At 56.3% G+C, this 26678-nt stretch overlaps 1 protein-coding gene across 1 annotated transcript in view; it reads left to right on the forward strand.

Moving 5' to 3' along the window:
* The window catches only part of COL15A1 (collagen type XV alpha 1 chain), a 110667-nt gene that overhangs the window by 13386 nt on the left and 70603 nt on the right, over positions 1-26678 (forward strand). The gene's annotated exons all lie outside the window — the stretch shown is intronic.

Genomic DNA, 26678 nt, shown 5'->3' on the forward strand with positions numbered 1-26678 from the left:
AGTCACAGTAGTCCCCCAGCTCCTAGCTACTCAAACGTGGTCCACGGGCCGGCAGCGCCAGTACCACCTGTGATTCTGGTAGAGCTGAAGACACTTCATTCCCTCCTGCAAACCCAGCAAATCCGAGCCTGCATTCTCATGAGGTCCTGAGCCACACTCCAGGGTACCCCCTGCTTAAGACCCTTTGTTGTCTTCCACATCCTAACCGGCAGCACCTGTGACTGCCATGGCAGCAGGGCACGGAGGTTGCAGGTGGAAGTAAGGCTGATATCTGTGGCCTTAGAAGAGGGAGGCAGACGAGGGGACCACTGTGGGCAGATGTTAGGATGGGACTGGCCTTCTCGGCAGTCTTGGAACACCAGGCAAGGAGCCACGAGCCAAGGAAGCTGAGGAGCCTGTGGAAGCTGGAAGAAGCTTCTAGAAGGATGCACGGTGCATTGCTACCTTGATTTCTAACCCAAGTAAGCCCTGCGCTGGGCCCCTGACCCCCGGCATGGAAGACTGTGAATGTGGCGCTAGGCTTGTGGGAGTTTGTTCTGGAAGCAGTCGGCGATGCAGACAGCAGCCTACCCCAAAACGCAGTGCACTAGGTGAGAGTCTGCCCTCATGTCAGCATCTCCCTCCCTCCAACCTGGTCTCAGACCACACAGAGCTGCCAAGCAGCCGGAGTGGGGTACGCCTGGGAGTCCAGACTGGGGTTCTTCTCCGCTGTAGCTCCGTACCTGGCACCTGCCCGTGGCAGGTATTCGGGCAGTGCTTGTTGAAGGAATAGCCCAGTGGTGGAGCCCTGCCACACCCAGGGGCTGCTGATAGCAGGAGGCGGATATGGCGACAGGGAGGGAGGCTCTTCCTCTGCCTGGGGACCATCCCTAACCACTCTGGACCTCAGTTTCCCCATCTGGCCAGGCAAACCCCCGAGGCGCGAGTGTCAGCGAGAACATTGCAGGACGTCTGAGTTCGGTTTGGCCACACCTGGCGGCAGTTGGCAGCAGTTGGCAGCAGTGATGGGTCTCAGCCGTGCTCAGCCCTTGTTCATCCCACTGCTGGCACCTCCCTCCCTGGCATCCCATTCATGAGCTGGGCCACGGAACTGCCCAACAAGTGCGTGCATTGGTACAAAACAGAAATGACAGCTGCTTGCTCTCCCTGCCCAGCTAAGTTGCCAAATTACTCACTCTCCCACAGAAAGAAAAAAGGCAGAGAAAAAAAGAAACTATTTCTCCTTGCACAGTCTTTCCATGTGACACGTTTTCTAATTTTGTTTCAGGTTTAACCGTAGCGTCCCTCCCCCCCCCCCCCCCGCACCTTTTAGGACATGAGCTGTATGGTTTGGTTATGGATTGATTTGGTTTGGTTTGGGTATGAGAAGTAGCATGATTTGGTTTGTTTAACGTTGCCAAGGGTGGCTGATATCCGATCACAGAGGAGTGGCTTCGTTTTCTCTGTTGCGGTCGGATGGCTGCATAGCCTTGGTTTCGTGGTCAGGAGCGCCTGGTTCTAGGCCTGGCCGCAGGAGCTTGGCCAAGTCATTGGCAGGCTCTGGACTCAGAAAACGTGCCGAGTGAGGGCAAGGCTGGCTCCCCACAGAAAGGCGTGGCTGGCTTGGAAAGAAATGGTTGTGAGCCCCATTGCTAAGAGTGGTTCTGTCTGAGAAATGGGAGGATCTGGTTTGTATCTATCAGCAGCTTGTTTGTTTATTATTTATCTGTTCAGAAAGGCAGAGAGAGCCAAGATCTTCCACCCACTCCTTTATTCCCCAAATGCCTGCAACAGCCAGGGCTGGACTAGGCTGAGTGAGGAACCAGCAACTCAATCCTGGGCTCTCACGTGGGTGGCAGGGACCCACGCACTAGAGCCATCCCCTGCTGCCTCCCGGGATGGGCATTAGCAGGAAGCTGGACTGGAGGGTGGAGCTGAGACGTGAACCTGGCACTCCGACCTGGAATGCAGGCATCCCAAGCCCTGGCTTAACTGCTGCCCGCAATGTCCACGCCCGCCACAGTGTTTGTTATCTCTGCACTGTGGTTCTAGTACGTGGGATGGCGGAGCAGCTTTTAGTACTGCCGGGAAAGAACACTGGAGCTTTTGCTTTAAAGAAATTTGTTCTGCGGCCAGGCATTGTGGCTCAGTGGTTGGGCCATGGCTCAGGCTGCTCACACCCCATATCAGAGTGATTGGGTTCAAGTCTCGGCTCCTCCACTTCCTATCTCACTTCCTGCTCAGGCAGGCAGGCAGGCAGCAGGCAATGGCTCAAGTACTTTAATCCCTGTCGCCATGTGTGAGACCCCCATGGAGTTCCGGGCTCCTGGCTCTGGCCTGGCCCAGCTCTCACTGTTGTGGGCACTTTGTGAACCAGTGGATGCAAGATCGATCGATTGATCTTCCCCCCACCCGCCTTTCAAATAAGAATAAGTAGATAAGTAAATAAGTAAGTTTTTAAAAACTTTTTTAAAAGGAATCAGGCCTGTCCCTGCCTGTCTTGCTTGCGATCTCTCTCTTGCAGCCCCAGCCCCTCGGGCTCCTGGCCTGCGTGGGGTCACTCTGTGGACCATTGCAGCAGCCCCCTTGCCAGTGGGAGCTCCCCTCTCACTCACCTCCAGCTCAGCTTCCCACTGAAATCTGAGAGGCCCGTTTAAAGCCCAGGCCCCATCACGTCACATGCCCTCTTCCTATGCATCCGCGTGTTCCACCGTAGCACAATAAACTCCCCCCTCCTTGGGCTGAAGCTCCAGGCCTCTTCCCTTCTCACATCACTCCCGGCCCTGGCTCCAGCCACCCCGAGCTGCTTGCTGATCTCAGAATTCACTGTGCACGTTCCCGTCTCCCTCAGCCCGGCCTAGGGGAATGGTCTCCCTGCCCCCGTGAGTCTCCATTCGCCTTTTTTTGTCTTATAGACTTGCTACAGCACCTGGGAGCTTGCTAGCAATGCAGAGAGCCAGGTCCTGCCCTGGGCCTACAGCGTCAGAATCCATACTTGAACCAGGCCCCGGGAAGGTGTGTTATGCTAACGTGAGGGCAGCAGTACTTTGTGGCATGGTGGGTACGCACGGGGACTGTGGGCTCTGCACGTACTAGCTGGTGACCCTGGACAGTCTGCCAGTCCTCATCTTCCCCAGGATCATGAGAGCACCTACCCCAGAACTTCCTCTGATATGCAAATGAAGTAACAGCCTCGAAGCTCTCAGCACAGTGCCTGAGACATGCTAAGTCCCCAATCAGACGTGGTGGCCATGGTCACGGGTTCAATCCCAGTGCTAGTTGGTGTTATCCATAAACCTTCCGGTGGCCTCTCCCAGCCTCTTCTGTATCTGGTTCATTTGATCAGGGGTCAGAATGTATTTGCCAGTCAATGTCAAGGTGGACGGAGGCCTGGGACAATGTCATTCATCTTTGGAGTCTAGAGTGGTTGACTCGCAGTGGAGGGAGATGAGCAACCGTAATCCAGTGTGGGAAAGGTGCAGTGTAGCTAAACGTGGACTTGGCCAGGGTGGATGGGCAGAGCAGAATAATTCCAGAGCTCTGGCCTTGGTAGCACAGCCGTTCTGCCCAGCGCAGCCTTGCAGGGTTTTCATCCACCTGTTTGTTCTCTCACTTTTACGTACTGGTTGTTTCCTGGGTGCCTAACAAGCTGGGCTTGGTTCCTGCCCTCAAGGAGCCTGCAGTCTAATGGGGACACCAGTGCCCAGTAAAGAGTGTATGAAAAAAGTGAAGAGTGCCAGCGAGCCCCAAAAGCACATTCCTGGGCACTGCTGGGCACCGGCGGGGGCAGGAAGTGCCCCCCGAGGAGGCACACTTCCAAGGAGATCTGAGGAGTGAGTGAGGCAGCTGGGAAGGGGTGCGGGCTGGGGGGTTGGAAGGGAAGTGGAATGTTTTGGAGAGAAGGAATAGGGTGAGGAGAGGGTTGCAGAAGCCACCTGCCTGTGGCTGGGGCCTGGGGAGAGTCTCTGGCAGGAAAGCAGAAGCTCCACCCGGTAGCTGCTCTCCCTGGCCTGGCCCCGGCTGAGCGTCTTGGCTTCCCAGGGTCCCTCGGGTCCCGCATGGCATTCATCGCCCAGGGCCCCGGGCTGGGCAGAGTGCAGGGTAGGACTCCCGACTCTGCAGGTTCCTGCTCCTGCCTCTGCTACGGGAGAGCGACTTATCCTGGGCCGGGGAACAAGGGCTCCTCCTCTGTGTGACCCAAACGCCAGGAGTTATGAGACTTGCTGCCATGTTAGGGAAGCAGGGCCCCAGTGAGGTGTCCCGAACCAGCGCGAAGAGCTCCTGGTTCTGCCTGGGCTGCCCAGAGCCTCCTAGGCCATCAGGCTGCCAGGTCAAGAGGCAGTGAAGGTCAAGTGAGGCAAGGATTCTGGGAAGCGCCCTTGGCAGTGAGCTGGCACCCAGCCCTGGCTTTGCCACACTCTCGACTCTGCGGGGAAGGGGCTCCGCCAGCTCCAGGATGATGTCTTCACACCGTCTGCCCCTTCCTGGGTCTCCGTAGGGAGAATGTGCTTCCATAACCACAATGCGGAATCCCCTGGCCGAAAAACAGGGGGGAGGTGTTGGGACAGATAACGTGGGGGTGGAGTACGGAGGGGAGCGGTCCCTCCAGCCATGGTTGCACAAGTGCCGTGTGCCTGATGCACGGCTGCCCTCTTGTCCAAGCCGTTCCTTTGCTGCTTCTTAGACTTGGGTGTGCTCGCGGTTCTTGGCTGTGTGACAGTGGCCTGCAAAGAGCCACATTGTTTATTTCCTGGAGCATCTATTCTACCCAGCAGTTGGTAAGTTTGGGTAAGGACATTAGTAACAACTGGGGAATAATCTAGAACATTTTTATTGTATCAAAAGAAAAAAACACGCATATGGTAGGGAGTGGTTGTGAAACCAGACGTGCTCTTCATTACGATCTGAGGAGTCTTTAACGCCAATTCAGAATCCTGGGAGCCCTTGGGCCAAATCCAGGCCTACGGTGTAGGTACCCACTCTCTAGGATGCTAGGATGCTTTGGTGGAGACGATGTCACATAGAGAATTGAGGTCCCTAACTTGTGTACGTGTTGGGGGTGGGGAGGGGAGCTCAGAATTACTGCAAAGCAAGACAGAACCCATTCTTGGGTAACCATTGCCTCCAACAGGGAGATACCTAGTGCGTGTGTGTGTGTGTGTGTGTGTGTGTGTAGGGGATCTTAGTGTTTTAATATTGACAAGGTGGAGGTGGCGGCCACTCCTGTGCAAAGCTCCTGTCCTGGAGTTGTCAACTCTGTGAGAGAAAGAACTTGTCTCTCTCTGTCACTGCTGCATCCCCAGTGTCTGGAACGATGCCTGTCTTACAGCGATGGTCAGTGACTAGAAGAGTGAGTGTGAGTACGTGTGTGTGCGTGTGTGTGTGTGCACAGCAACAAGAAGCTTTCATCTCAGCCTGCATTTACCTTCCCAGAAGTACGTGTGTGTGTGTGTGTGTGTGTGTGGCTGCGCCAGCCTGGGAAGCTTGGGTGGAATGTGAAAAATGCCGTTCATGCATTATGCATGTGGGAGACTGGCCAGTCTTGCTGAAGTTCAAGATTTCTAAGAATCGCCCTTTGGAGGCGGCCTCCTACCCGGTGTGGTCCAGGCTGCCCGGTGGCTTCTTGTGGACAAAGGCGCTGTTCACCTTTCATGTACCCTGGACAGCTCGGCCGGCCCCCGTGCCTTCACTCTCACAGGGCCCGTAGTGCCCCGCCCCTCGCCAACGCCTCGCTTCCATTGGAAGCCGCTGTGAACCTGGGGGAAATCACCTCTTCTAGCTCTCCTGGGTTACGGACGGGAAGATGGAGGTCCAGCGAGAACCAGGGGCTTGTTTGGAGTCACAGGAGAGGATGAGCGGTGCTGGGGCTGTGTCCTCTGATGTCCAGCTGGGTGCATCCTAGCACTGCCTGGCCACAGTGGTGGCGCCAGTGTGCACAATCTCAGGCTGGGCCTGGCAGGGCGTGGGGTTCGTGTGAGCTTTGAAATCATCAGATGGACTTCAAATCCCAGTTCACGCCTTACTGGCTTGGTGGCTTGGGCACTTGGCTCAGAAGGAACATTGGTATTCTTCATCTGGACTGAGGTGTAGCAAAAGTCCTGCCTCCTGGGACAGACTGGGACACTTGGCAGAGAGCTCCGAGGAGCATGCCAAGCCCAGCCTGGGGACAGCAGGTGTCTGGTAGGGAGCGCTCTCCCCAGGCCACGGACCTCACCCTCTACACAGCAGCATCGCTGGGGAGCTTTGGGGCAGTCCTGGGGCCCGGGCCTGGCCTAAGCCGCAGGGATTCTGCTCGGGTGGGGTCCGGCTCCAGTATTCCAAACCCTCCAGGTCACTCTGCCACCCAGGCGGGGCTGAGGAGCCCAGTGCTAGGACACTCATGCCGGTCCTGTTCACTCTGAACGTGCAGCATGAGCGGCGCCAGGTGCGCTGGGGCTGGGACTTGTTGGTCATCTGTGGATGAGTGAACGATCAGAGTGGGCTTGGCTCCTGCCGTCCACCCTGCGCTGCTGCCCTGAAAGCTGTACTGCCCAGTCCATGATTAGATGGGGAAACTGAGGCTCAGAGAGGTTAGCGAACGTGCCCAAGGTCACCCAGCAGGCAAGGGACTTGCTGCAGGGCTGCCTGTTGCCGAATTCTGGGTCCTTCTCCTGGCACCGAGCTAAGCCCGGCTCATCCTCCCGCCTGGCTCAGTGTCTGGTCCAGGTAGCAGGCATCTCCTGGGTTCTCATCTCGGAAGGCCTGAGGGCCCCTCACATTATTCTGGTGGGGGGAGGGGCGGTGGTCCACAGGCCTCCTGCACACATTCAGACATTCAGAGACATCAAGCTATACTTTCTTTTTTTTTTTTTTTTTGACAGGCAGAGTGGATAGTGAGAGAGAGAGAGACAGAGAGAAAGGTCTTCCTTTTTGCCGTTGGTTCACCCTCCAATGGCCACCACGGCTGGCACGCTGCGACCAGCACATCGCGCTGATCCGAAGCCAGGAACCGGGTGCTTCCCCTGGTCTCCCATGTGGGTGCAGGGCCCAAAGACTTGGGCCATCCTCCACTGCACTCCCGGGCCATAGCAGAGAGCTGGCCTGGAAGAGGGGCAACCTGGACAGAATCCGGCGCCCCGACCGGGACTAGAACCCGGTGTGCCGGCGCCACAAGGCAGAGGATTAGCTTATTGAGCCGGGGCGCCGGCCCAAGCTATACCTTCATCAACATTAAACAAGAGTCAGCTTGTTGCCAAATATGCCCTCAGGGTCCCCAGCTGTTCCAGCTGTTCCCTTAAACTCCTGCCCCTCTTCAAAGCTGAGAGGGGCTCCAGCATCCTGCAGAGAGAAGACTGAGCCGGGATGTCTGATAACAACTGGAGCACATGTTTCTTAGGGTGTTTATTTCCCTTGACAGCACCCAGGTTGCTACTGGTGGGCCACAGCCCCCCACGGCACGCTCAGAGGCAGCCACTCCTACAGTGGGCACCGAGTGTGCACCAGGCCTGGCCTTCTTCAGGGTCCCTGGCGAGAGTGGCCTGGAGGGTTCTTTAGGAATATCACGGCGTGCTACGGGCACCAGGGCAGCGCACCACTGGTCTGGGCCTCGGGCTCTCCTCTAGGGACGTTGAAGTGGGTGTCCTCTGGGCTCCCTCTTTCCAGTCCTGATCCCTCACCAGCCTGCCTCGGAGCAGGCGGGATTTCACGGTGCCTGCCGAAGCCATGAGCTCATTCTGCCCAGGCTGCTCCTCGGCCCTGGCTGCGTTCACACAAGCTCATCTGTTGGGCTGCCCCGGGCCGTTCTCAGGGCAGCGCGATGTTGCCCAGGGCATCACGTGCCAAGTGCCGAGAGACTGCAGGAAAGTATGTCTCCTGCCGCTGCCAACCGCCCGCCTTCGCTCCACATTCCACAGCGCCCCGGGGCCACTGTCTCGGGCGCTCACCCGCCAGGGGCAGCCGTTGGGGATGGAGTGGCGATTCCTCCTAAAATGGTCAGCTGTAGCCGTCCTCCCTTGCGGCTACCGCGTGTGTCTCAGTTCCCGTGGCTTGGCGGTGAAAGCTCTCCACGATCGGACTGTGCTCTCCTGGGTGAAAAAGGGATGAAGTTGAACGAGCTGGAAAGTCCCAACTATTGCAGTGACCAGCACTGCCTGCAGCCTCAGTCTGCCCATCTGAGAAATGGGCCAGCCACAGCCCCCGCCCATGAGTGTCCAAAAGGAGTGAGTGCCTGATGTCAGTCTGTCTCAAAAGCTGTGTCTCTCAGGACCGTAATTCTGTCTCTGCTCTAGTGCGGGAGGTTTCCTAAAGACCCAGTTTCTCCCACCCCTGGAGCCCCTGGCATACCCCTGAGTCCTGCCCCTGGGGTTGGCTTCTGCTCAGCCCACTCCGCATTGGCCCGTGTGCAAAGCCTTCCAGTCCTATCTCAGTTGCCCCCTCCTTCAGGCTCCCTGCCTGGACCCCCACAGTGGGCAAGGATTCCCTCCTCACCCCTTTAAGCCCCTGCAGACTTTGGCCTGCCCTTGTATCACAGCGCTGAGCTCAGGGCCCTGTGTCAGGGCATACTTGGTATTTTGTAGGCTGAGAACTAGCTGGGGACCAATGTCCTCACCTTCATCCTCCTCATTCTTCATCTTTAGCCCTGGCCCAAGGTCGACCAGTGGCTGCTGGCTGTGGGACCAGGAGAGCGTGTATGGTGGGGAGGTGTGCTCCCTCTGCCCATCCTGGGGTCCAGCTGGGATGGAGAGCAGCTCTTCAGAGATTTTATGGATCACGGAGCATCAGCCAGGCCAAAGAAAGTTCCAAGAAACACCCGGGAGGTGCTTCTGAGAAAAGCCAGGGGCTGCAGCACCTCTCAGTTCCCTCCACCACGTGGGAAAGTCGGGAGTCTCTTTTGCTCCCAGGACCTGGAGGGCCTGCCTATCCCATCCCATTTTCCCTGGTGCCCCGGCTCAGGCTCTAGCACCCAGAGAGGCTGTGAGCAGCCTCCCTGGGACCCACAGCCAAACCTCAGGCGCCTCCAGTGTGTGCCAGGGCAGGGAGGGGGATGCATCTGTGGCCCACCACCCCCAACATGGAGGCGGCTAGAGTTGGCTCTGGAGGGTGAGAAGCTGGGGCAGGGGTGTGTGTGTGTGTGAGAGAGGTGGTCCCAGCCCAGCCGGTGGGGAAGAGCCGAGGGCGGCTGTTTTGCAGAGATCAGCTCATTCCCAGAGCTCCCAGTTGGCATCCAGTCTTTGTGTGCTTGTCCATGGGATCTGCACCTCCACTGTGGGGCCAGGTGAGCCCTGGGCTATGACACCGACAAAGCTGGATGGCACAGGTGTGGTTGGCATTCCTGAGCGTTCTTTATGGCGGACGGCAGCGGGTGTGCTGTGTGGAGACGGGCTTCTTGTCCACTGCCCATTCGGTTCATGCATTCACTCACGTAGGCACCTTTGTCCACATGGCCATCAGATGCTCCATGTGTGCTGTCCCCAGGTGCAGCCCTGTGTAAGGCAGGGGACGTTGGGGCCACAGGAAGTGGAAAGTGCCGCCTGCCGCCTGAGGGGCACGGGCAGGTGAACAGATAATAATAACAAAGGGGGTAAATCCGAGCTTCCTGGGCGCTCACAGGGAGGGGTCCTACCGAGATGGCTGTCACATGGCCAGATGTGTCCCTCTCTGTGACCCCTGTGCCTGGCCTCCCTTTTACTCAGAAGACGCCACCGTAGCACAGCGGGGCTCCAAGCTGAGTGTGCATCAGAGCCATCCGGGACTGCTGGGCCTACCCAGAGTCTCTGTTGAGTGGGTCTGGGCTGCTTCCTGGGACTTCGTGTCTCTAGCAAGTCCCCAGGTGCTGCCGCTGGTGGTCCGGGAACCACACTGGGAGAACCAGGGAGTCCTGGGTAAGCAGATGGGCTTGGACCTCCTCGGGAGTGAGAGCACCTTTGTGAGTGTTAAAGACCCCGCCCTGCTCACCACGTGGGCAGTGCTGGGCACACACCGAGCACGTGGTGGCGCCTTGGTTTCATGGGCTGCTGTAACAATGTCCACACACCTTGTGGCTGAAAACCACGGGATCTCTTCCTGCAACAGCTCTGGAGGCCAGAGGTCAGAGGTCAAGGTGCCAGCAAGGTCAAGTTCCCTCTGCAGGCTCTGGGGGAGAGAAGTTCCTTGCCTCTCCCGGCCCCTGGAGGCTGCCAGCATCTTTTGACTTGGGGCTGCAACCGTGCAGTTTCTGCCTGCGTGGTCCCATTGCCTCCTCCTGTGCTGTCAGATCACTCCCCACCCACCCACGCAGGACTGCCATATAACAGCACTTGGCGGTGGATTTGGGGCCCATCCAGCTAATCCGGGATGACCTCCTTAGTTGCAGATTCTTAATGCCAGCTGCAAAGACTTTCCACACAAGATAACATCACAGGCTCTGGGGGTTTGGACATGGACGTGTCTTTTCCAGGATCACCATTCAGTATCCCCGGAGGGAACAGGGGCCGTAATTATTCATATTGTTGACTTGTTGTTTCTTCGAGCAGCTGCAGTTGAGCCTGATCCATGGCTTCCATGGGAGGAAGCTATTTCCTGGGCTCCAGCTGCTGGTTGGCCCTGCTGTCCTTGACACAACCCCCTCCTAGGCTGGAGCAGGGAAGTCTGCTCAGGAAGCCACCCTGGCCACGTGACAGCCCTGTAGCTGATCTGAGATAAACACCGGTTCTGGTCCCCAGACCCCACTCTGGAGCCCTCTGTTCGTGTTAATTGCTCCTTATGAGGGTAAGCTGTGCTCGACAAACCATTTTCACATCCAGAACTGTACTTGACCCTCACAGTAAACGGGAAGGGAGGTTGTATCATCCCACTTTGCAGGTGAGAAAACTGAGATTCAAAGGGGGAAACTGTACACAGCTATCTCTCCTGGGAATTCCAGACAGGTGTTCACAGGACGGAAGAGAGGGCCAACATCACCGATAATGATAGCTGGCACTAACCTTCATTCAATAGACGCTGTTATTAAGGCCTGTGCTCAGTGCTTTGTGTCTGACATCTCAGGTCATCTTCAAAGCTCTGTCCCGAAGCAGGTGGCGTTATTCCTGTGTTCAATACGTAGACGCGGGGGTAAGTTTAGCTCAGGGGTTAAGATGCCGCTTGGGAGGCCCACATCACGTTCACATCAAGTTCAAGTTCCAGCTCTGGCCCTGGTTCCAGCTTCCTGCAAATATTCACTTTGGGAGGCAGCAGGTGATGGCTCAAGTGGTTGGGTTCTTGCTACCTGTGTGGGAGACCTGGATTGAGTGCCAGACTCCCACCTCTGGCCTGACACAGCCTCAGTGGTTGTGGGCATTTGTGGAACGAACAAGCAGATTGAAGAGCTCTCTCTCTCTCTCTCTCTTCCCCCCCTTCAAATAAAATAAATGAAAATTTTTAAAATGTATAAACCAAGGCTCAGAAAGGCCAATTATCTTGTCCATAGTCGCACAGCTTTGACATGCAGCTCAGGGCTTAGAAGCAGAGCTGGCTGAGTGTTTCTGACACCAGGTTGCTCAGGGATCCATCTCCTAACTGAAAAAGTAGCAGGTCAGCCAAGCTAAGAACAGTGGCCAGCAGGACCAGCCCCTCTGCCCTCCCAGAACTGATCGGAGGACGAAGGCCAGGAGAAGCCGCCTGTCGCTGTCAGCAGGCGGCGTGGGGCTGAGGGTTGACCCAGAGCCACAGGACAGCCTGGGCAGGGCCCTGGGAGTGGAGAGGCCACCACATCTGAGCTCCCTGAGTGCCGGGCCGGCGTGCTTCATTGGGGGCTGGTGCTGCCTTCCTGGGGAGGAGCAGACGGGGACTCGGCCCCTGCCATCGAGCAGATGAGAGTTTGAAGTTGCCACTTCTGGGACTTGACTACTGTGTGTGCTTGGGCAAGTGACTCACCTTCTCTGTGCTGCAGTTGCCTCGTCCTGTCAATCAGGAGCAGTGAGTGTGGGGTTCCTGGGAAGAGTTCAGGGGCTGGGATTAGCACCACCTGGGACCTTGTGCAAACTCCCCGTGCCTGGGCCATGCCTGAACCAACTGCATCAGCATTTGGGGGGCTGGGGCCTGGGGCCTGGGGCATTCTTGTATTTCAACAAATCTGCCCAGGGTCAAGAGCTGCTGCCGTGCAGGTGAAGCACCCTGCCCCCAGGGCCTGCTCAGGGCTCAGGAGACACGAGCTGCTGTTGGGGTTCACTCGCACACGCACGAGACAAACGCTTAACCGCGTACCTCCTTGTGCCAGCTCCGCACGGCAGCTGCCTCTGTTTATTTGTGGACTGTCTCCAGCATCGCTTTGGGGAGTGACACTTTGGGAAGACGCGACCCCAAGTCCGGCATTCTAGGTCAAGTGGGCAGGCGCAGAAAGAGGATAACATGGAAACTGTGTGTGAACAGGGCCGTCAGGGGTCTCCAGGCCAATGAGGGGGCAGCGAAGGAGGAGAGAGTGGGCTGAGGGAGTTCTGACGCGCCCTGGGTGACAGCTGGCCCCGCAGGCCGCGTGGAACCACCACCTTTGCTGGCTGTGTTCAGCTGCAGAACCCCGTCTTCACATGAGCCGTGATCGGGACCCCACATGATAGACCACTTAGGTCTGAGTTGCTGGCGTGGGAGTGGGTAGGAAGCTCGCGGACGAGAATGAAGGAGTGTGTGTGTGGGCTGGGTGTGGGTGAAGGTGCATGCACTGGGGGCAATGCGAGTGTTTGATGTGTGTGTATACACCTGCGTGTGTGCTCACGGGTGTGAGTGTACAAGGGGTCTTCAGAAAGTTCATGGGAAATGTGTATTAGGAAAAAATTTTGCATGGATTTCAAAATTTCTGCACCAAGATAAACTCTCTTAATTTGATTTTTCCACAAACTCTATAAAGTGCCCTCGTGTGTGCGAACAGCAGTATGTGTGAGTGTGTGAGTGTGCATGCCGTAGGGGGCCAAGGGGCGGGGCCTCTCCTGCCCCTCAAGGCTCTGCCCCAGCCCCGACAGTGCCAGCTGAACCCTCTGTCCAGCTGTCTATCCTGGCCCTGCCTGTCCTGCCCACCGCAGGTGCGTGTCCCCTTGGAATGGATGCCCAGCCTGGCAGTGCTCAGGAGCCAAGACTGGCCGGGCTCTTCCCTCTGCAGGCCGCCGCCTGTTCCCACCCAGTGGCCATCACCTGCCCCCAGCAGGCCCCTTCTCCCCTGTGCAGAGACGCCTGCGGGCGGGCGGTGACTCACTTCAGTTGATGTCAGCCTTGGGAGTCGGGGCCCTCGGCACACTCAAAGGGCCTTTGTTCCCCACATGGAGGAGCAGAGTCCAGAAACCAAGCCTTGAGTGCACGGCAAAACCCCCCTCAGAGGCCCCCGCTGCTCCCGGCTGCCTGCACCTGCCAGCCTGCACTGGGCCACCTGCCCCATGAGGGTGCTGAGTGGCTCAGTACACAGGCTCCTGAAAGGCCCCCATGGAGGCAGACGGCAGGACCTCGTGTTCTTCCTGAGGTTCTGGGGCTGCTCATGCAATGTGGCTGGCCTCTGCCAGGCCCCCAGGGCTGGTGTGCAGATGTGTGTGTGTGTGTGTGCGCACGCACACACATGTGCATAGGGGTTGGCAGTGAGCAGGCCCAGGTGACAGAATGAGGGAGTCATCCCATGTTCGCCCTGGGCTAAGGCCCTGAGTTGCTCGGTCTCTGGGCCTTTTAATCCAACTGCGTTCCTTCTTCCCTGGCTAACAGCTGGAGGGGTGGTGGGGCTGCACCAAGGTGATGTGTGCTGGGAGCCTGAGAGTGCCCGGGCCTTGGGCAGCACCAGTCACGTGAGTGAGGACTCATGCCATTTGCCGGGTGCTCACTCTGAGCCAGACCGGGTGCTGAGCGCAGTCCTCGCTGTGCCATCTGTCCCGGCAGTGGTGCTGGGAGCCAGGTCCCCCCGCTGCTGCACTTACACATCAGGAGTCTGAAGCTCAGAGATGTGGAGTGGCCAGCCCAGGGTCACACAGCCGTGAGAGGCAGAGCCAGGCCTCACGTTCTGGTCTGGGGCTAAAGCTCGGGGAGTAAGCCTTTACCTGTGTTGTCAGCTGCGAGAAGCATCAGTCTCCCCAGGCCAGATCCCAGAAGACTCTGACTTTGTAGGGCCAGGTGGGAGGGGCTTCCCGCATGACTCTGATATCTATGTGGCTGGAGCCAGAACCTTCATACCGTGCCATCCCCACCGTGTCTGGTCCGTCTAAATCCCGACTAATCGCTTATGAACCTCATGGTCTGGGACCAGCAATTGAACTCCAAGCCTCAGCTTTCTGACCTATAAAGTAGGAATAATACTATCATCTACCCAACAGAGAGTCAAGTGTAAGGGTGACCTAGTTGGTGAAAAACTTTTCTTTTAAGAAGTGTTTTATTTATTTGAAAGGCAGAGTTAGAGAGAAAGAGAGAGAGAGAGAGAGAGACAGACGGATCTTCCAACTGCTGGTTCACTCCCCAAGTGGTCACAACAGCCAGGACTGAGCCAGGCTGAAGCAGGAACCAGGATCTCCATCTGGGTCTCCCACGTGGATGGCAGGGACCCCAGCACATAGGCCATCTTCCACTGCTTGCCCAGGCACGTTAGCAGGGAGCTGGATGGGAAGTGGAGCAGCTGGGACTCAAAGCAGCACTCATAAGGGTCTCGGAAGGCAGCTTCACCGGCTGTGCCACAGTGCTGGCCCCAGTGTAGAAAACTCTTTGAATAGTGCATGGTGTGCAGCAGGTTTTAGCGCTGGTGCTGTTGTTTCTCGTCACCCAGTTCACCTGTAGGCCACCCTTGCCAGGCTCTGTGCTGGTGTGGCCAGAAGCTCACGCCCACTGAGGTGAGAGCAGGGGGAACCGGAACTAGAATGCAGGTGGAGGGGGCTGTCCAGGTGACACATGGGGGCTATGGGGACACAGGGATGTGCACCTGCTGTGAGAGCGGCAAGGCAAGCCTGGGAGGCGGTGGGTACAGGAGCAGGCCGGGCTTCGGGTCTTCAGTGCTTGCTCCTGCCCCTCCCTCTGAAAAGTCAGAGACCGACCCCTGCCTTGCCTCCCACCGGGGAGAAGAACATGTGGGGGGCTGGATGGGTGGGGGCTTTCTCCTGCTGGGGCTGTCTGTTGGGCTGAGTGCTTGCCACCTGCTGGCCAGGGACACGAAGCCGTAGCCCCGGTCCCCAGCATTAGACCCCCTTCCAAACCATCTTCTCCTTGGTTCAGTGCAGAGGGGAGAGCGAGCGCGAGCACGAGCGAGAGCGCGCTCACACAGTGAGTTCATTGAGCAGGGAAATTCCTATGCTATATATGAAAACCGGAAAGGGGAAGGAGGCGTTCTAAGTTTACTTGAAGAAAAATGCGCTTCTGTAGCTCAGAAAAATGGGGTCTTTGATTGTTGCCAGGCCAGGTCTCCTTGCGAATCGATCCAGGATTTTGTCCCTGGCAGGAACACAGTCCTTTTTTCTAAGAAAGGCATCGGGAGGTGGGTTTTTCTAAGAATCTCAGCATCTCTGCTGGGAGCAGGCGGATGCCCGGCAGCATGAACTGTGTGGTGTTCGTGTTTCTGGGGAAGGGAGTCGTGGAGCACCGGGACCACCCCCCACCCCCACCCCCAGCCTGGGTGGAGCCGAGTTCCTGCACAGGCTGAGAGCTGGGACGTGTTCTCGGGCATGGTGCTCCATGCCCCCGGCCAGGCCACGCTGTCCAGAGCCGAGGAAGTGTGTGGGCAGGGCTGGGCTTGTCTTGGTCATTCCTTCCAGGCCCAAGGCTGTGAGCTGAGGGAAGCAGCATGAAGAGTGGCTAGAAAAGCCGAGACAGACGGGAGAGGAGCAGGGTGTGGGACCAAGGGCGTACAGGCCTGGCCAGGGCCTTGGGAAAACAGCTCATCCAAGCCTCAGAGTTTACAGATGTTGGACCTGAGCCTCGGACAAGAGGGGATGGCTCCAGATCACATGCCCAGGGGCTGGCGCTCTGGTCTAGTGGGTACAGCTGCTGCCTGTGATACCACCATTCCATACAGGCGCCGGTTCAAGTCCTGGCTGCTCCACTTCCAATCCAGCTCTCTGCTATGGCCTGGGAAAACAGTGGATGTTGGCTCAAGTCCTTGGGCCCCTGCACCCATGTGGGAGCCCCAGAGGAAACTCCTGGCTCCTGGCTTCGGCCTGGTCCAGTTCTGGCTTTTGCAGCCTTTTGGGGAATGAACTAGTGGATAGAAAACCTCTTTCTGTCTCTGTAACTCTGCCTTAAAAAAAATCATACACCCAGTTGGTGGTGCTTTGGGTGGCATCTGCAGGGCCCCTGGGGAGCAGAGCCAGGCCCAGCCAGGTGGGCAGCGGGCAGGGGAGAGCCATGGGGGTGCACCATAACAGAGAACTTCTGAAGACTTAACATGGCCCAGGGCTGCCCTGGTGGGGAGTGAGCCCCCAGCAGTGGCTACGTGCAGGCAGACCCCAGCAGGCCTGTGGATGAGTCTGCGTCTGGTTTGTACACGGCCAGACTGGTTTGTACCCAGGTGCCAAGGGGCTTCCAAGGAGGGGGGGAATCCTGAGGCAGCATGGCCAGAGGAGGGGCGAAGGCAAGGGCCCAGCTCATGCCACAGGTGACAGAAGAGGGGGCTTGGGGACCTCCTCTCTCCCCAGGGACGGAATGCAGGTGCATTGGGGCCTGCTGGGGTCCCGGGGCAGCCATCAGCCACCTTCCCGCTCTGAATCTGCCGGCTCCAGTCCCAGGCCACAGCCCAGGTGGGCGTCCTCTGACTTTGATTAGCTTTAAAGAGTGGACTCGTGTACACTGACCAAAGGGTTCCACTGCTCTTAGATATGGGCAGGAAGGGGAAGAGATGCCCGGAGGGACCCTTTGACCTTCCCAGCTCACTGCGTGGCCTCAGACCCACTTTCCTGGGTCCACCGCAGACCCCCTGACCACTGCTCTGTTGCTGCCCTGCGGTTCTCCGGCGTCTCCAACAAACTGCCGACAGCCGGGAGGAGGCGCAGTCCCCCACGTGGCCGCTAGGGGCCGCTGCCGCGTGGCAGGGGACTCAAACTCCCTCCCCTCTCTGCCCTGGTGCCTGGAGGCACAGGACAACCCTCAGCCTCTTCAGGCCTTAAATGCTAGCACGGGCAAGCATGGGCTCAGGTCCTGGACGATCATTTGTGCGTTGGAGTGGTGCAAAGCCAGATAGAGCTCCTTAGGGAGGCAGGTCTGCAGAGTCCAGGCCAACCGGGACATTGATGCAAATGCTGTCCCCGTGCCTTGCATGGAAGAGGAAACGGAGGCCGGCCAGAGAAGGGGGCCATCATAAGTCCCGGAACCCGTGGCAGAGAGGAGGCGAGAGCCCAGGGCTCCCGTGCTTCGCCCATATGGCCAGGTCGCTGTCCTCTTTGTGGAAGGAAAACCTGAATCTTGCCCTGTTTGTTTCTCCATCGCTAGGAGTTGGCCTTGGTTTCCATGGAAACTGGCCATGGACCTTGGGGAGGAGTCACCCCGCGGCCAGTGCTCACATTTTCCTCTGCCTGGTCCATCTCTGGAGTCCTCCGACTTCCCCTTCCTGTGTCCTGGGGAGGGGCCGCCCCAGAATTGGGCTCAGAAGTCTGGACCAAGTGAGGAGGTGTGCCCTCAGGGTTATCAGTCTGTCCCTCTCCCCAGGCCATGTGGCTGGGTGCCTGCCTCGTGCCAAGCCCTTGTTGCCTGTTTAGAGGAGGGGATGATGCTGGTGGCCCTGTCTGCGGGATGGAGGTGGACTCCCGTGCCTTGCGGTTCAGTCGTGAGAAGGTGGGGGAAGGGAGGTCTCGACAGAAGGATCAGCATAGGTGGAAATGAAGCCAGGGCACAGTGGAGAAGGGAGAGGTGACACAGAGGAGCGGGCTTTTGACCCGATGCTGAGGCACTGGGGAGCCATGGAGGGTGCTGGAGCTCCTGGGTGAATGACTGCTGGCAGTCACCTAGATTGGCAGCACTCCTTCCAGGTGCAGCTGCAGCACTGCGCAGGCGCACGGCGGGGGCCTCCTAAGTGGAAGCAGGTTCATGCATCGGGAATGACATGCTCCCCAAGTATTAACCCAGTGCGGGAGAGACAGGCCAGATTCAGCCCGGGAGAGTGGGGAGGACGACACACAGACCCCACAGGCACGTCTTGTCCAGCTCCTCCACATGCAGGTGGGGAGATGAGGTCAGGGCAGGGGGCACAGCTGTCCCAGGAGCACAGGTGCAGTCAGGAACGGAGCTGAGGCTCGTGTGGGAGTCCTGCCTCCCCTGCCTGGCCCCACGGCTCTGTGCCTCCCCGGTGGGCTCCCTGGGAGATGGGCGAGAGCCTGGGTCCCCAGGAGATGGGCCAGCACGCAGTGAGGTCATGGATGGATGTGAGAATGGAGCCTGACCCCAGGGACTGTCGCCAGGGCCCCAGACTCCAAGACTGGAATTCAGGCCAGCCAGCAAACACTGCCTGGGCACCTGCTCGGGACAGAGCCTGGGTGCTGGAGGCGGGGTGGGGGGCAACTCAAGGAGTATAGGTCCTGTCCCTTTAAGACATGATGTCCTGCATGTTACTCAGGGCTGACAGCAGCAGCAGGGATGCCCAGACGACCAGTGGGGAATCCAGGACATCTTCATGGAGGAGGTGATGGCATTTAAGCTGGGCCTTGAGAAGGGGGAGCACTCTCGGGTGGCAGAAGCAGTCTTGAAGATGTGGAGGGAGGGTGGGACGCCTTCAGGAGACCGGGTTTTCCGGGATGGCAATTGCATGGGTAAATAGCAGGGTAATGATCATGGTCAGCGGCAGCGCAGCTGGTAGCTCGCAGTGTGTGTGCCCGGCTGTGTGTTGAGCATCTTAGGAGCCTCGTGTGCATTATCATCTGTGTGGACCTCCTCTGAGGGCCCTAGGCCACAGCTCTGTGAGCAGCCCCTAGCTCCCCAGGTCCAGGCCTCCAGGATGGCGGGGTGTCTTCCCACCAGCTGTGGTCTCCGCCCCACTTCCTGCCCAGCCCAGAGCCATCCCAGGACAAGCTCCTGGACCACACTGCGGGGCCTGTTTGTCTTGGCTCGCCGGCTTCTCCTCTGCCCTCCCTGGTGGCCGCCTGAGCAGGTGGCCCTCCTGCCCACCACCAAGGGAGACGAGCCGAGAGGCCCCGGCACAGCTCTGAGCACAGGTCACTCCAGGCCAGGGGTCGCCCCCACCCTGCCCCACAGCACGCTGTGGGACGGTGCTGAGAGCATGGCTGACCTCCCTTGGGCTGCCTCTGGATCCGTGGCTGGGCTGCCTCTGTGGCTGAGCCAGTGGCAACGGGCCCTGTGGCCTGGTGCCCGCACACTCGTCCTCCCTCGCACATCTGGGGCCCCGGGTAGCCGTGGGATGGGAGGCTTGGGAAGGGAGCCCTTTGCAGGCCTTGCATTTTGCTGAGCTTATCCCTTTAAGTGGAATCACAAACCGATTGGTAAAATTTGTCAAGCTGTCCCCAGATCCCCGTCTGGGAAGTGACAGAGACGTCACCAGTAAGTCATCCGCCCAGGGGCTGTGTGTGTGGCAAAGGGCAGAGGCTGGATCTGAACCCAGCTCTATCCCAAGCTGAGGGCATTCTCTGCAGGTTGCCCTGTGTGCCCACTCTGCAGCTGGCTACAATGGACAGTGCCTGGAAGGGTGGAGGCAGCTGGTGGTGGTGGGAGGGTGCTGGCTCCAGGGTTTGCGATTCAAGTCTCTGTCCAGCCTTGCTCTGCTGTTCCATCTGACGCCCTTGGCCGTGACTCCTGGTCATGGAGCTCCCTCCTTGACCATCAGTTTCCTTGTGTACAAAAGAAAGAAGTTGGATAGATAAGTGAGTTTTTTCAAAAAGTAGATTCCTGGGAATAGGAATTCCCACAATTGCCGTGTGCAAGGCGGATTTTGCCGGCCAAGGGAAGCCCTGAGCTACTTAAGCAGGCTTCTGGGTGGGAGCCCCCCAGCCCCTTCCTCAGGGCCCTGGAGCCCGGCCCCCGCCCTGACCCGGGACCCCCGGATGGGAATGCTGGTGGAGCCAGACACTGGCCCCCACCTGGAGCGCCGTGCTGTGCGCAGGAGGCGCTGCTGTTTGTGGAGCAGACAAATGCAGAAGAAAGCAGAGCCGGCAGGGGCTGTGCAGGGGGGGCCGAGAAATCTCAGTGGGCTGCTTGCTTTTCTTTCTCTTGCCTCTTTTATTTCTCCCTTTCTGTGCAAAGATGGGCTGTAGCTGAGCGAGGAAAAGCAAGCGCAGTGGCTGTGACAATTTCTAAAGGCAGATGCCAGGAGTTAATGTCTTCTAAAACATGTAAGTGTGTGTGTTTCTCAACCGTGTGCTTGGTGTAATACTGAAAAGATCTAAAAGGGTCTCCTGGTGGAGGAAAGCTCCCTGTCCCCAGCCACCTGCCTGCTTCCCCAGGGGCACCTGTAGCTCCAGGTTCTGGTTATCCTTCTAGAGCAATTAGAATATGTTGAAACGTACCTTACAAAGGTACTGTGATTAATAGATGTATTTCCAACTAATAGCTATTCTTTTTTTTTTTTTTTCAAAAAACTAGCATTGCTTGAATCTTTTTTTCTTCTACATAATTTCCCAGAAGCTGGTTCTTAAAAAAAAAAAAGAGAGAGAGAGAGAGAAAGAGAGAGGCTTGGTCCTTGCCTAAACTGCCTTCCTAGTCTGTCAGGTATATTTCTGTCCTTAAACTTGGCTAACATGCTTAGTACTTTCAAAGAAAAAAAGATTTATTTTTATTTATTTGAAAGGCAGAGATACAGAGAGACCTTCCATCTGCTGGTCCATGCCCAGATGGCCATAACGGCCAGAGCTGGGCCAGGCTGAAGCCAGGAGCCTGGAACTCCATCTGGGTCTCCCATGTGGGTGCAGGGACCCAAACACTTGGGCCTTCTGCTGCTGCTTTCCCATGCTCATCAACAGGGAGATGGACTGGAAGTGTAGTAGCCGGGTCTTGAACCAGTGCCCATATGGGATGTCTGCACTGCTGGCAGCAGCTTTACCCACTACACCACAATGCCAACCGCAGCCATTCTTTTTTTAATATACCTCTTGTAATAACTATAAAGAGAACATATTTAATGTAGTCCATAAATACAATTCTAAGAATATAATGATACTTCTCTTCCTCCTCTCAATTCTATGGTGCACCTTGTTTTTGTTTTTTTTGTTTGTTTGTTTTAGTCTGTTCATTTTTTGCTTGATACATGTTGTTGCTGTTTTTTTTTTTTTTGACAGGCAGAGTGGACAGTGAGAGAGAGAGAGACAGACAGAAAGGTCTTCCTTTGCCGTTGGTTCACCCTCCAATGGCCGCCGCGGCCGGCGCGCTGCGGCCGGCGCACCACGCTGATCCGATGGCAGGAGCCAGGAGCCAGGTGCTTATCCTGGTCTCCCATGGGGTGCAGGGCCCAAGCACCTGGGCCATCCTCCACTGCACTCCCTGGCCACAGCAGAGAGCTGGCCTGGAAGAGGGGCAACCGGGACAGAATCCGGCGCCCCGACCGGGACTAGAACCCGGTGTGCCGGCGCCGCTAGGCGGAGGATTAGCCTAGTGAGCCGCGGCGCCGGCCTTGTTGCTGGTTTTGTAACAGTATACCAGGGTCACACCTTTGATTCATTGTGTGGATGCATCATAATGTGTTATTTACTTAACCATTCCCAGAGAGGGACGGTTAGGTGAATCTTAAGGCTCCAGTGAATGTTTTTGTACAGGCTTTAAGTTCATGTGTGCAACATCATCTGTTAGAGCGTTCACAGAGGGGTGGGCATCTGGTGCTGGCTTAAGACACTTCTTGGGTTACCCGAATCCCATGTCGGAGTACCAGGGTTCAAGTCCCAGCTCCGCCCCTGATTCCAGTTCCTGTTGATGCACACCTAGGAAGGAAGGAAGGCCGCAGGTGCATTTCTTCTGCCTGTGGGAGACCTGGGTGGTCTCCTCAGCTGTTGTAGTCATTTGGGGAGTGAACTAGCAGATGGGAGATTTTCTTTCTCTCTCCTTTTGCTGTAGACATTTTTCTACGTTTTTTTTTTTTTTTTTTTTTTTTTTTTTTTTTTTTTTAAGATTTACCTATTTATTTAAGAGGCAGAGTTAAGAGAGGGAGAGACAGAGACCTTCCATCCACTGGTTCACTTCCCAAATGGCTACAACAGCAGGAGCTGGGCTGATGTAAAGCCAGGAGCTTCTTCCAGGTCTCCCACATGGGTGACAGGGGCCCAAGCACTTGGGCCATCTTCCACTGCTTTCCCAGGCCATCAGCAGAGAGCTGGATCAGAAGTAGAGCAGTCGGGAGTAGAACCGGCGCCCATATGGGATGCCTGCACTGCAGGCTGAGGCTTAGTTTACTACACCACGGCGCTGGCCCCAGACTTCTCTATTCTTAACCCATTTTCCTTTTGGGCTGTTGGTCTTTTGGATATTAGGGAAATGAGATTGTTGTCTGTGAGATAAGGAGCAAGAATTTTTACCTCCAGTGTTTGGTGTTTTTTGTTGATCTGGTGAGAATTATCATAGTTTTTTTCTTGCTGTGCAGTCAGATTTAACCAAATGTATTAATTCCGCCCCCCCCCCCCACCTTTCAAGTAAATAAAGTTTTAGAAGGAATATTCACGGAAGTGTAGCCGCCAGGTCACGGGGTCTGTGTGCGTGTGTAATGTTGATCAGCATCGTCAGGTTGCAGCCCACAGAAGTGAGAGCAACTTCTGTGCTCTGCCAGCAGTGACAGCGAGGGCTTCCTGCCGCCTGCAGCCCTGGCCAGCGCGGCGCGGCTTCCGGCACTCTGCCCCCTGCCAGTCTGGTGGGGGACCTGCGTCTCTTTGTAACCTTGTAGTTCTCTCCTTATGACCAAGGTTGCATAGTCTCCGTGTTTTGAGATGATTGCTGTGGAATTCAGTTCACAGAAAATGCATTCACTACTTTTTTTGAATATCACCTAATTTTTTCTTAAAGATTTATTTATTTATTTATTTGAATGTCAGAGTTAGAGAGCAAGAGAGCGAGCGAGCGAGCGAGAGAGAGCTCTTTCATCCACTAGTTCACTCCCCAAGTGCTCACTGTGAAGCCAGGAGCCTGGAACTTCCAGGTCTCTGCCGTGGGTGCAGGGGCCCAAGGACTTGGGCCATCTTCCTCTGCCTACCCAGGCCGTTAGCAGGGAGCTGGATCAGAAGTGGGAGGAGCTGGGACTCAGCCAGCACTCATATGGGATGCCAGTGTCGCAGGCGGTGGCTTAACCCGGCGCACCACAACACTGGCCTGTCACCTCGTTTTAAACATAAACACGATCACTATGGTTGAAAGCCCTCCACCTTCCCCGAGCCCCGTCTCCTTGCCTGCCCTAAATGGTGGCACGTGTGTGCTGCTGGCGGGTGTGTAACCCGGTGCAGTTGCTTCTGAGAACAATTTAGCAGGGTTTGATGAAGTTGCAGGTGCACTCATCCATATGGTCCAACAATCCCACCTCCAGGTTGTAGAATCACCTGCACAGGTAAGCACCAGGAGGCGTGGGCAAGGGTATCACGGTGGCATTGGTGTTAATAGTGAGAGAAGCTTGAGTTTCCATCAACAAAAAAGTGAATCAATCCATTGTGGATTATTTATAACATCAAGTACTCTTGTGAAATTTTAAAACCAAAACCACATGTGTCAACAAGGATAAATCTGAAAAATACAATGTTGCGTGAAAAAAGGAAAAAGACAAGTGGCAGAAGAAGAAAGTCAGCCTGCCAACATTTCCATGAAGTTTAGAAACAGACACAGCGGTTCTGCATTCTGTGCAAGACACAGACTCCCATAGCAAACTGCCAGACAAATGCGTGGGAGTGAAAAACACCACATTCCCAGGCCTGGCTACCTCTGGGGCCTGGGCAGACGGCGAGGACTGGAGGGAGTCGCCGAGAGCTTAGCTGAACAGACATTTTCTTTCTCGAGTGGAGTGGTGAGCACGGGCTTGTTCCTCCTTGTCTTTAAAGCTGTTTTGAAATGCTGTTTCTTATGGGACCCGGTATTTTCCCAAATCATCATGTGACCATAACACTCAAGAGAGCGATCATTAATGTGTCAGTTTACACTCCTTTGTTGGGATGCCGTCTGCGTTTTCCACTGTGGCCATGTCTACCAGGAACTCACATGGCCCGTGCTCACAGACAGCTGGAAGCCACCATGATGGACAGGGAGGTGACACCTCTTAGGTAACAGGTGAGCAGGTGACCTCTGAGATTCCTTTTCGGAACTTGGGACCTGGTGATGATGATGATGGTGGTGGTGGAGCCTTGAGCCTAGCAGGTAAGGTGCCTGTACCCCCCACCTGGCCTTGCTGCCTGACTCCGGCTTCCTGCCAAGGCTCGGGCTGGAGGGAGCAGCTGTGATGGCTCGAGTAGGTGGGTCCCTGCCACCCATCCGGGGTGCCTGGATGGAGTTTCCAGCTCTCGGCTTCAACCTGGCCTCGCCGTGGCCATTGCAGGCATTTGGAGTGTGAACCAGCAGGTCGGGGTGCTCTCTATTTGTCTCTGCCTCTCGGGTAATAAAAATTTAAAAGTCTATATAGTATCCACCACTTTTTGAGCATTTTCCTATGTTGTGTCTGAACCTGGTATGGTCTCTTTTAATTCTCACAACAACCATATGGACTAATTACTTGTATTTTTTTTTAAAGATTTATTTATTTATTTGAAAGTCAGAGAGAGAAGAAGAGGCAGAGAGAGAGAGAGAGAGAGATCATCCATTCGCTGGTTCACACCCCAATTCACGCCAGAGCTGCACTGATCCGAAGCCAGGAGCTTCTTCCAGGTCTCCCATGCGGGTGCAGGGGCCCAAGGACTTGGGCCATCTTCCTCTGCTTTCCCAGGCCATAGCAGAGAGCTGGATTGGAAGTAGAGCAGCTGGGACTATAACTGACACCCATATGGGATGCTGGTACTTCAGGCGGCAGCTAAACCCACTATGCCACAGTGCCGGCCCCTAATTACTTATATTTTATTGTGATAAAATATACATCAGTTTTGCTATCTTAACCATTTTTAAGTATCTCATATTATTCTTTATACCCTTTTCTGTGGCCTGCATGTTTCATAATAATTATATGTGTGTTTTTCCCTCGCTCACACCAACACACACACACACACTCACAGAAGTCACTGGCCATGTGCAGCCCTCTCTGTGGGTGCTGTGGCATGGGGGTGGGGACACAGCACTCCGATTCTGTCTGTCTCTCACTCTTTCCCATTCTCCGGGAACACACACGGCCATCCCTGGAGAATTAGAGTCCCTGAAATTGCACCTATGTCCCTCATGCTGCTGATGGGACGTGGGTATGGCAGGAGAACTGGCTGGAGCCCTGGGAGCACCCCTGTGGGCCTCCCCCACCTCAGTGAGGCTGCAGCTGTAAGTCAAACCAGCTGCGGCTTGAAAGCCTCCCGCCCCTTCATGGAAGCTCCAGGGCCCAGAGGCAGGCCCGCATCGCAGCCTCACCCGGCACAGTGGGGCTGGTGCTACACCCTCCCTACTGACCTCTTGGGGCTGTTGATTGGGCGTGATGGAGAGTGGAGAGTGTGGACTGCATTGTGGCTGTCCTTGAGCCAGTACCCGTTGTCTGAGAGCTCATGTGGCTGGTCAGCTGTGCCCAGTGAGAGGGAGGCAAGTTGGGTAGAGTGGAGAGCAGGTTTCACTGGTGCAGTGCGTTTTCCTTGCCAGCGCCCTCCAGTGGTTTGTGCCTCCTCTGGAGACCAGCCACCCAGTCCCAAGGGCCAGGTGGGTTCTCGTGGGCCCCTGGCCTTGGCTGCAGCCCAGGCAGTCCCCAGGGCATCTGCTCTGCCCTGTGGCCTTCCGGGGAAGGACACTGGTTGATTCTGAGCCTCACTCATGACAGGCCTCCTCCCTGGCTGATTCCTCAGGATCCAGCTTCACTTTTGAGACCACGGCTGTTGCTTGTCCATAGTCCTGGCTGCGGTGGTCTTGTCCACCTGTCCCTGGACCCGCCTTCCTAACTCCCTGCAGGTGCCTGGGACATCCGCTCCGGAGTGGGCGCACGTTGCTGCGAGCTCTCTCAGGGGACAGCCCTGGGATGGCCCAGCTCGAGCCTGGGGTCCTCTCCCAACCACCATAATGGGACTGTCTCACTTCTCCCTCCAGGGTGTGGAGGTTAAGAGCACGGGTGCTGGCAGCAGATGCACTGGGTTTGTCCCTTGCATCGAACTTAAGTTGAGCAAATTTAACGTCTCAGTTTGCTCCAAAGTAAGATGGGGATAATAGCACCTAAGCTCACAGGGCTGTTGCGAGGGTTCAGTGAGCTAAGGGACGTGAAATGCTCAGGGCAGTGCCTGGTGCAAAGTGAGAAGGTGGGGAATGCGGATGATGAGGCTGGCTGTGGCGACGACACAACCGCCACCAAGGGCGACGATGTTCTGAGGTCGTGGCGCACATGATCTTGTCCCTGCTTTCCCCCCTACAGCCTGAGTCACTTAACCAGTGGACCTCATATAAAACAAAAGAAAGTAAACCGACCTAGTTTTATAACGGAGAAAAAAAATCTCCGAGTTGATGGGGGAACGTTATATATCCTAGAAATGACTTGTAAATGTTTGCAAGCTCCAGATTCTGACTCACGAGTGGGTAATGAAGTTACTTTGAGTCATTTCCAGCATGTTTTTAATAAACTAAAAGACAAAAGGAATAATGAAATGGAATGGAAGAGACCTGGGTGTCTGGTGAGAATTAAGTCAATCCCGCTCTCTGAAACATTCGATTCCGTGTTTGGGGGTACGTGTTTATCTGATGTGTGCGGCCCAGGCTGC

The sequence above is a fragment of the Oryctolagus cuniculus genome, chromosome 1 (assembly GCF_051225735.1).
Source record: "Oryctolagus cuniculus isolate XC-2025 breed Fujian yellow rabbit chromosome 1, ASM5122573v1, whole genome shotgun sequence".
NCBI lineage: Eukaryota > Metazoa > Chordata > Mammalia > Lagomorpha > Leporidae > Oryctolagus > Oryctolagus cuniculus.